This window comes from Phalaenopsis equestris, unplaced genomic scaffold (assembly GCF_001263595.1).
Source record: "Phalaenopsis equestris unplaced genomic scaffold, ASM126359v1 Scaffold199930, whole genome shotgun sequence".
NCBI lineage: Eukaryota > Viridiplantae > Streptophyta > Magnoliopsida > Asparagales > Orchidaceae > Phalaenopsis > Phalaenopsis equestris.
In genome coordinates, this window is record NW_018219778.1 from 24,235 (window position 1) to 35,693 (window position 11,459).

Genomic DNA, 11,459 nt, shown 5'->3' on the forward strand with positions numbered 1-11,459 from the left:
AAACCCTTCTTTAAAGTGCAATATCACCAAAAATAAGTATAAAATGTATATTTAAAACAACATATTATTTTGGTATATCACACACCTTCATTTTTGCTTCAAATTTGATCATTTTTCACTCATTTCACTATTTTTCATTCACTTGAATGTACCTGAAAGAAAAACACACAAATACCTTCCATTAAAGTGCAATATCCTCAAAAATAGGTATAAAGTTACGTACATAAATGCTATGTCTTATAGGTGTTACAAGATGCCTAATCAAAAACTGGCTTCACTTAAATCATTTTAAGGAAAGGGAATTAATTACATTCTTAAGCTTATTTATGAAGTATTAGCATCTTTACTAGTAAAGTTCTCATGATATTCTTTTTTATGTAATTTTCCTAAGTCTCTTTAATATAAAATATTACAATTACTCTTAAAATAAATAGGAAATCAGAATTCTTAAACTTGACTAATAAATACTTTTACATTTAAGTTTCAACCTATGTTTTTAAAAAATTTTCTAATGTTTCGCTATTGCATTAAAAAAACAAAGACTATATAAATCTTCAAGTAAAACTCACTTTCATAAGTTATACTTTTTATATATAGTAAGAAAGGTTACTTGAGGACAACTAACATTTAAGTTTGGGGGAATTAATCCACTCTAAAATTACTTATTTTTTTATGTACATTTTATGCTCAAATTTTTAGGATATTATGCTTTAATAAAGGATATTTTTTATGGTTTTGGTTGCAGGTGCAAGAAAAAATTTTAAGAGTAAAAAGGAGCCAAAAACACATCAAAAGGGAGCAAAATCGGCTAAATTGAAGAAAAGTACCGAACCAGCCGAACTGGCGCATAGGCACGGGGTGCCAAAATTGGCTAATGCCTAGGCATGACAGTTGGGCTGCTTGGCGCTACAGTTACTTTCTAGAAGATTCATTGATTGACGCCAAATTTTGAAAAAGATGTCTGAAGCAACCCTTGGTCATTTTAAGAAGTTCTATAAATATAAGTTAATTCCAAGAGGCTAGGAGGTCAAATATATAGAGCCTCATAGTGTTTGAGTGTGTTAAGTGTGTGAGAAGTTTTCTTTGTGAGCCTTTGTTATTTCTGGAGTTTGTGAGTCTTGCAGATGATGTTGGAGTCAGAGAAGTCAGAGAACTTCGAAGGAGTGCTTCGGGGAACATTCTCGATAACTATTAGTATCTTTGTCCTTAAGCTTTATACTTTAGATCAGATTTTATAAATATGTTTAGTTGTGTTATCCCCTTCTTCATGAGTAGTTTTCTTTCTTTCTCCTAGCAATATGAAGTAATTAAGTAAGTGATTTTGATTTTCTTTAGAACTTCTTTTATTCTTAAAAAATGTGATGATATTTTTAACGGTCCTTCATTTTACTTTACAATTTGGCCACTTGTATTGTTAAAACATGTTGAGGAATTTATAGACCCGAAAGGGCTAAGGTTTCTTGACTTTTAAGTATCACATTCTACCTCAAAAAGAGTAGTCGCCATCGTCTAAAGGGCGGTCCAAATAGATAGAGAGATAAAATTTGATGAACATAGAATTAATATTTCTAGAGTGATAAGATATATTTTTTTATTAATTTGGTCTAAAGATTGGAACTAAGGGTCACTGGTAGGTCCTATAGAGAGGACACAATGGATAATCTAGAAGTGAGAGACTAGAACCTACCCAACATTACTATACATGTTGACACCAACTTTATATTAGCCAATGTTCTTTGCACAATTTGAAAGAAAGTAATGAAATATGTATGCCCTTTTTTGTCACAATATCACATTTAAGTTTCTAAACAAATTTTGAAATTGTACATTGATTATGAATTATTGCTAAGGAGAAAGTCTGCTTTTATATATTTTCTAAGTCGTTACATTTAATTGCATATAGTAGAATTTAGTAAACTTAATTTTCATCTTTAGATAGTTATTTCAATCTTAAGTAAAGTTTTCTTAAAGTCAAAATTCATGTATTTCATTTTATTATTTACTTGTTTTTGGCTTCCCTGTGGGATCGATACTTGAGTTTTTTTAAAAAAATCTATATTACTTGAAACGAAACGTATACTTGCATAGTACCCCTAATAAGAAAACTCTTTCTTTAATTATTATCATATTACATTTGTTCTCATTATCTGCTAAATATCATTTAGGTCAAGTTTGTTTGCATATTAAGGAGTATAAATATCTGCATAATTATGAGTCAAATCACATATTTCGGGTAGAAGATTCTTATTAAGAACCATGAGTAGCGTCATCTAAGAATCTTCATAGCTCTCAGATTTAATTATTATCTATTTTTCAAGTTGCATTTGGTTTTATTTAATCATTAGACGTTACATTTTAATATCTTTCAAATGTTATTGAGCTGATGATTTTTATATTGTTCAGCTTTTATTTGACTTTCAATCAATTTTTTTTCCTTTTTTACTAGGATTGTCTTTAACTGATTTGATTTTTTTTACTAAGATTATCTTTGATTGATTTATTTTTTTTTACTGAGAATTGTCTTTGATTGACTTCTTTTTTAATAAGATTGACTTCTGAAGACACTAGTCAAGATCCCCTAGTTCTATTGTCCCAGGACATTAAGGTTTGTGGTGTGCTTGGTTAAAATGAAATGAAAGAGTTCTTCTAAGTAACCATGGGTTATCTCATTCAATGTCTCTTCATAGACCAGGGTTGATTAAGTTAGGATTAAATTTAAGTTATGATATATTTTTGGGGTTTACTTTGAGTTTTGCTGACTTTGGAACTTTTACTCACCATTTACTTAAGTTCACTTATTATCTCTTATCCAATTTTATGTTTTTCTATATTCATGTTTTTCTGATCAATTGGTGGTGATTTGGTTTGCTTTGAGTTTGATTTGTTTTGTTTCAATTTCTTTGTTTTAGTCAATTTGGGATTTTCCTAGTTCATGAGGGGCATACTTATAAGCTCATGATTCTTGACTTAAGCTACTCCATCTTAAAGTAGAAGTTTGTTTAGTGTTCTTCAATGTTTATTAATTGAATATATTTGAATGAGTGGTTAAAATTTTTTATCTTTTTGACTTTGTCTATTTAGTTTAACAAAAATTCTTAGTGTGTGATAACTTTTAGAGTTTGGTTCTTTTATAAATGACTTCTAAGTTGAATTATTTAAACCTTAAGTTCATGTGGTTTACCAACATTTCAGTAGTATTATTATTATTATTATTATTATTATTATCGTTTTATTGTTATTGAGGTTGTGTTTGTAATTACTTTTAGTTTGATACAATTATATTTTATTATTTTTTGTTAAGTTCGTGACTATTTGAGTTCAAAAATTGTTGATTTTAATTTTGTTCAAGTGCTTAAGGGTTAATCAGTTAGAAAAGATGTAATGATTATATTATTCTACTAATTATGAGTTTCATTGTAACCTATTTGGTTTAGGTTTTCATTAATTAGTTTAAATTTGGTTTTCATTAAGATTTTAAGACTTGACATATTATTACACGTCATCTTATCTTATTTATTTATTTATTATTATTATTATTATTATTATTATTATTATTATTATTATTCAGTTTTAATTATGTTAGACATTTCCTTACAAATGTTTTAAATAATAGATTAATGATTAATCTTCTGATTTAAGATAATTGAAGTTAACAAACATTTTTTTGATATATTATGATTTTTTAGATAATTATAAATTTGCTTCTAAACCTGTCCTTAGGGTTTGACTTAAATTTTTAACATAACCATTTCATTCTATATGTTAGTTAGGTTTAATTATTAGGACTTTAAATATTCAATTTATTATTTTAATTAATTTCCTTGGAGACCAGGCGTTAAAGGCGATTTTACATATTTACAAATATATCTCTCATTAGTTTTGAGTAATTCTTTTGGTTTTAATTGGTTAAGTTGTTATTTTAATTCATTAGTGCAGTGCATATTATTTTCTTTTAAATTTTTAATTAATTTTATATTTTTTAAAATTTTACTTTTCTTTTTAAATTTATTTTTTTAGTTAATTGGCATTTTTATTGTGAATTAAGGTTTTTTTTTATTACAAAATGGCATTTGTCCTTTGAAACATCAAGGAACATTCCCATGACAAAGAGCAAATCATTTCCAAATTTCATAAATTCTTTATTAATTACCAAATTTTGGTTATTTAATTACTAATTAAAGGTTTTAATTAAAATTAATATTATTAATAAGCTAAACTTTTTATGTTCTAGTTTTATTAGATTCTGCTTACACCATTGGGTTCTTAGGTACTTCTCTTTTATTTTTCTAATTTTATTCATTAAATTATGAATTTTTAAAGGTATTTAAATTTTTTTGGAATAATTAAATCAGAGTATCTCAATTTAACCAAAGTGGCACCCTGTCATCCTAGGCATCTTCGAACGTCCATGTAATTCTCTAAGGTTGGGTATGCTTTCTACATATGCTACCATGTTGGCTTTGATCTACTCTCCTAGTCCTTCCGTGCTCTATCGTTCGACCAAATCATGCTCATTTTTTCCCCATACATTGTAATGTACAACATCCGTTAAACATCCCCATGGGTATGATGAATCGAGATTGTCCATGCTCCCACACTTGATTCAACCAATCCACTACACCATATTTGATTTTAATCGAACCTAAATTTTCATATAATCTAACAAACACACACAAATGGCTAACACACATTGAAATCGGAATTTCTTCACAAAGGACCAATTTTGAGTGCCCCTACTAGGTTTTCGGCCATTACCTTTACTCAAAAGGTAAGGCCTCAATTGGTTTGGCTGGAGATGATCGCCTTGAACTCATGCACCCCTTCCTTGCTCAATTTGGGTTGAAATCATCTTTTTGTATGAGTTCAACCAAAATGCCCAATATTTTGGTTTTGGATGGGATTAGAGGCTCTAGAAATTGAAGGTGTTGATTGGGGAAGTGATTTTGGGCCTGTGTGAAGTTGCTAGGAGGGTTATCTTACAGATTTGAGCTGATTGATGGTTAGGCCATGAAATTCCTTCGTACAATTTGTTGAAATTAGGGTTTTCTGGTTGTAGGGGAGGTCTGGATATGATGGGGACCGAAAGCTAAGGTCTATGAGAGTGTTTGGGAGCAAGAATTTTGAAAATTCAAGAAGGCAATATGGAGTTTAAACTAGACGAGAAAGCCTCAGGATTGGCCATTAAATGGCTATAGAAAGCCATGGGGAGCTCTAACAGAGCCTGTGGATGCTTTGAGAATCGTTTGGAGGCACTGGCGGCGCTTGGGAAGAGATAGAAAACAGCTTTTGGCAGAGAAATGGAGGCTTGCTCACTTTAGAGATTTCATGCTTGGTAGCTCCAACGGCTATGGTGGAGGCACAGGAGGGCTTGAGCTTCATTGGAAATATTCTGGTTTGGGTGGTTAGGCTCAAATTTGGTAGGATCTAGTCTCCTTGGCGTTGATTTGGGTTTTAGTGGCAAGGCTGTGAGGTGCGATAATTAGCTTGAAGTGATGACAATTTTTTATCTTCTAGTGCTTGGACTGGATATAAGGAGCTGATTTTATTTCATTTTATCCCTTAATTGTGTCATGGGGTTATTTTTAGGTCATGTGCCGTTAGGATTAACTTCAGCTAGGGGTGTTTTAGTGTTTCGGCTTAGGCTTAAGGTTTGGGCTTTAGCGTTTGGTTCAGATGATGATCTTAGGGTTTAGTTTAAATGTTATTAATGTGTTGGGTTATATTAAATTTAAAATTGATTGTTCAATTGATTTTAATCTGTGATTAATTCTAATTTTCTTTTTTATAGTTTTAATTAGTGTTTTTGTTTCTTTTTAAAGGAATGTAGAGTTACCAACTTGTTTATTTATATATCATTTTATTATTTCCTCATTCGAATAAATTTCTCTCACGAATCATATAAAATATCCAAAGAGAAGAGGAATCAAAAAGAAGAATATATGACAACAAATAGGCAAACAATTTTAAAAATGATCATAGAAGTCCTATATATAGGGTAATCCTTGTATGATAAATCGAGAGTATACATCTGAACAAAGATCGAATCGAAATACCTCGAAAACACTGTATCCTTGAAGAAAATTTCTACATAAGATAGCCATAACTGGAGAACCAAAAGGACATTTTTGTTCAAAGGAAAGAAAACTCCTAAAGAAACATATTTCTTTAGTTAATTACAACTTTAGGATATCCAAGAATACTCTTAATTAAAGGAGTTTCTCCTACATTATCATAACCTACTTAATTAGGACACCAAAGGATGGTTATTTGGCATGGGAATGCTGGGTTGCTTTCAGAGCTCTCGCATAGCCATAAGCTGGGAGTGAGTCTCTCACATCCCAAGTGGGTAGGGACTCGTCAGCATACGGAGCCTATGAATTAACCAAATCACCTCGAGGAGGATATCCCTATACTTCATAGCACACTTGGCTAGAAGGGAAGAGGTTGAATCACCGTATTCAATGGTGATCAACGGTGGTCAATGATTATCGACGGTGGTTAATGGTGATCAACTACGGCCGACAAATGATAGTTGGCGACGGTCGGCGACTAATAGTTATGGCGATTGCTGATGAGGTGATGCTGGACTTCAATTCTTCTAAGCTTCAAGCTCAGCTTCAGGCTTCAAGCTCCTCTCCCTCTTCATAATAGGGGTGAGACTTTGTTTATTGTGTTTCAGTTACAAATAATGAAGAAATATAATGTATTTTGATCGTACAGCTCGAAAATAATCCCTTAATCAAACTATGTTTCATAGATATTTGAGTGTCTTAACGATGTCAGAAATTAACGTTCTTAGGCTCATTAGATTCATCTTATCAAGACTCTCTATTCGACTATAAACTTGTCATATTTGACATTCGCTTGGCCTTTCAAATGTGCCCAGATATCTTCTAAAAATAATTTAATGGCTTGATTTGACTTAAATTAAACCAATTTTGTTATCATTGAGTTCATCTTATCGACTTGGTTAATTTGACAACCAGTTTGTTGAAATTAGAGCTTTACATCAATTTTAAGCATTTTTTGCTTAAAAGGTTGTCTCAAAATCCATGTCATACATCTAAATTTATGTCTGATGATAAAAATTTATTAGTAAAATATCAATATCATTTATATTTGACAAAAACAAATCAATAATAATAATAATAATAATAATAAATGCCAGCGCATCTCACCTAAAAAGAGCTTATTTTTTCACAAATTTAAGACATTAATAATGTATTGAAATTCAAGCAGACCCTCGAACGTTATTCAAACTAGGGCTGTCAATTTGGCTCGTTGTTCGCGAATAGCTTGTGTTCGGCTTGTTAAGTAGCTCGCGTTCGGCTCGTTCGTTAAGCATAAAGAGCCGAACCCGAACCTATTTTTAAGCTCGAAATGCAAACGAGCCGAACACGAACAAAAGTTTGTTCGCTCATGTTCGGCTCGAATTGGCTCGAAAATAAATAAATAAATATATATACATAATAAATATTCATAAAATTAAATATTATAAATTATAATTAATTTAATTTTTCTAACTAAATATATTATCACATTTTATTAAATCAAATCCTATAAATTATAATATATAATAATTTATTACTAATAATATTTCAATTTTTAGTATATTAATAAAACAGTGTTAAAAAAATTAAATAAATAAAATATTTTAAAATATATATACCCCTCGAAACTTCTCTCGTTCTTTCGGCGCCCTCTCCCTTTCCCTCTTCCGAGTTGCAACTATACTCCTCCGACGGCCGCGACAGTTTAGGGCTTGTCGTCTATGCTCTTTCTCATCTTCTCCTTCTCGGCACTGTTGGCTCGATTGATCGGTATTATTGTTTGTTTGCTCGATAGTCTTGCACGTCTGTTGTTTTTTTTTGTTCGATAGTCTTGCACGGCTGCTTGTTTGGAGACCTAGGTGTTATCTTTGAGTATATTTTCAGTAATATTTCATATTTATCTTCAGGTATGCCTCTTGTCTTAAACTTTCTTAAATTTCTTTTAGATTTATTTTAGATTTTTTAGTGATCTTAGGGCTTGTAGAAGATTTATTTAGATTTAGTGGTTTTTTCATTATAATGTTAGATTTATTTAGATTTTCATTATAAAATTAAGGCTTTTGGATTAAGTGAGGTCAATACATTTAGATTTATCTGTATGTAAATCTGATTTAGTGGTTTCTTCGTTATAGTGTTTAGATGTATATTTAGTTCCTACATGATATTCCTTAAAGGGTTTTGATGGAATCACCAGTTGAGTTGGCTAATATTTAGTACCTACTTTCTTTTTTTATGCATTATATTCTGCTACTGTTGTACGCTTTAGTGATTCAGTATGCTAATCTTTGGTATGCATGAGGAATGAGATGCCATTCTTCGATTAGAAATGGTTGTTCTGGACATGTGATACATAACAAATGACTGGTATGTGTGTAAATTTGCAAAAAAATAGAATATTTGTGGCCGCAGAATTAAAAGGAAAATATGTGATATTGTGTTGAAAATATGTTAGGAAAGTTTACATATTCGGTGGTGGTTCTGCTATTGCTTCAAGATCAAAATTTTTTTTGTAAAGAATATTATGCTTCTTTCCTTTAGCTTTTCAAAACAATAACATTTGTTTTCCAAGTGGTATGGAAGATGAATACTTGAGTTTATAAGCAAGAAAACGAATGCTAAATTCTTGCTTATCAATTTTATAAATACTTGAGTTCAAGTTATGTTTATAGTTTTGCCTGGAATTCAAATTCTGTAAATACTTGAGCAAGAAATGTTTATAGTTCTGCCTTGAGTTCAAGTTCTTATGTTTATAGTTCTGCCTTGAGTTCAAGTTCTGTAAATACTTGAGTTCAAGTTATGTTTATAGTTCTGCCTTCGGCTAGAAATGGTTTCAAGTTCTTATGTTTATAGTTCTGCCTTGAGTTCAAGTTCTGTAAATACTTGAGTTCAAGTTATGTTTATAGTTCTGCCTTCGGCTAGAAATGGTTGTTCTAGACATGTGATACATAACAAATGATTGGTATGTGTGTAGATCACCTTGAGTTCAAGTTCTGTAAATACTTGAGCAAGTTACGTATATAAATACTTGAGTTCAATTTTATGAATACTTGAGTTCCAGTTATCTAATCTTTACTTCTCCTTCTTGGCATTGTTGGCTGCTGTTGAAATCAGGGCTTTTGGATTAAGTGAGGTCAACACATTTAGACTTATGTGTATGCATTACTTCTCCTTCTTGGCACTATTACTTTCTTTATCTTATGCATTATGTTCTGCTACTGTTATAGGCTTTAGTGAGTCAGTATGCTAATCTTGGGTATGCATGAGGAATTAGCTGCCATTCTTTGACTATAATTAGGTTTGATGCATTATGGAAGTGGTTCTTTTCGGTGTCCCATTAGATGATTATTCTTACTCTTAATTTTGGAAGGCAACAATTTTGGAAGAACACAAGTTTGCAACCATTTTATGAGAAGAATATGAAAAAATGTTGTAAATGATTATTCTTACTCTTAATTTTGGATGACAACACAAGTTTGCAACCATTTTAAGATAAGAGGAATATTTCATTCAAGGCTCTGTTATCTCTGATTATGTCGTCTCTGAATATAAAATTTGCAACATTTTTGTAAATGATTTTGTCGTTTCTGTTATCTCTTCTAATGCATTAATCAGAGGAAGTCGAGGAAACTTTTTAGATTCTGGCAGTTGTAATATTCAGGTCTCTGTTTCATTTTGAGCTGCAGAAAATGAGCTCAAAGTGCAGCCAACACTTAATATTGAGGTCATCCTTGCACTCTGATGAGCAAAGTAAATATAAAGATTAGTTCCCTTTCATTCCAATAACAATTTGCACTATTAATTAGTGGTAATATGTCTGGCTATAGCCTATAAGGTTGGTAATTCATCAACAGGTGAGGTGATTTTTAGTTCCCTTTGATAAACGTCACATTTGTTTACCTGTTTTTGATAGCTTGTCCATAGTGCAACCAACACTTAATATTCAGGTCATCCTTGCTTGGAAGAAATTATCTTTCATTTTGAGCTGCAGAAAATGAGCTCAAAGTGCAGCCAACACTTAATATTCAGGTCTTAATATTCAGGTCATCCTTGATATTGAGGTCATCCTTGCACTCTGATGAGCAAAGTAAATATAAAGATTAGTTCCCTTTCATTCCAATAACAATTTGCACTATTAATTAGTGGTAATATGTCTGGCTATAGCCTATAAGGTTGGTAATTCATCAACAGGTGAGGTGATTTTTAGTTCCCTTTGATAAACGTCACATTTGTTTACCTGTTTTTGATAGCTTGTCCATAGTGCAACCAACACTTAATATTCAGGTCATCCTTGCTTGGAAGAAATTATCTTTCATTTTGAGCTGCAGAAAATGAGCTCAAAGTGCAGCCAACACTTAATATTCAGGTCATCCTTGCACTCTGATGAGCAAAGTAAATATAGAGATTAGTTCCCTTTAATTCCAATAACAATTTGCACTATTAATTAGTGGTAATATGCAGGGCTATAGCCTATATGGTTGGTAATCCATCAACATGTGAGGTGATTGATTTTAATGCTCGAGTACCATTTGCCTTTGGAATGGGATTAATTTCAGAAGAACTATATCAGGTCATATCTTATTTACTCTCATCTCTTTGGCAAGAAAGCCATGAGATTTCATTCCATTTGAGTTCAAAATTTGTAGTAATATGGAATGCTAGCAGATTACAGTAGTAAGAAATTGCATATATGTACATAAGCTTCTGAAACTTGATTGCGTTTCAGGGAATTGGTGAGAATTGCACAGGTGAAGACTACAAAAGTCCGAAGAATGTTGTATGTGCTTCACTTACTTAGCAGAGAACTTAACTCTTCAAAGAAAATTGGCAAACCTGTTCTAATCTGGAGCCAAATTGACAACCCTACTCAAGATGAATCCCAATTTGAAGAGACTGCCGAGTGCCGATTGGAGGAAATTGTGAAGAAACTTGATAATGTTTTTGTAAATTTGTAAAATTAGTACATAAATTTTTATTTTGTAAAATTTTTTAAAAAAGGAATTAATATTCTTTGTGTAAAGTTTTGTAAATTTGTATTGAAGTTTTTGTAAAAGGTTGTATTTTGTAAATTTTCACATTTTGTTTAATTTGTAAATTGTAAAATTTGTAATGAAGTTTGTATTTTGTAAAATTGGGTTAAAAAATGAATAAATATTCTTTCAAAAAAATTTGGTTTGCAAATTTTTTCTTGAAATTTATTCTTCAAATTTGTTTGGAATTAAGTTGTTAGTACAAACAATTTTTTTTAACAATTTATGATTTTTTTTTTTAAAAAAAATAAATTTTTATAATAATTTTATATTATAACGAGCCAATTTCGAGCTGAACACGAGCCGAACACGAACATACTGTTCACGAGCTATTTCGAACACGAGCCAATTTCGAACGAGCCGAACACGAGACCAGCCTGAG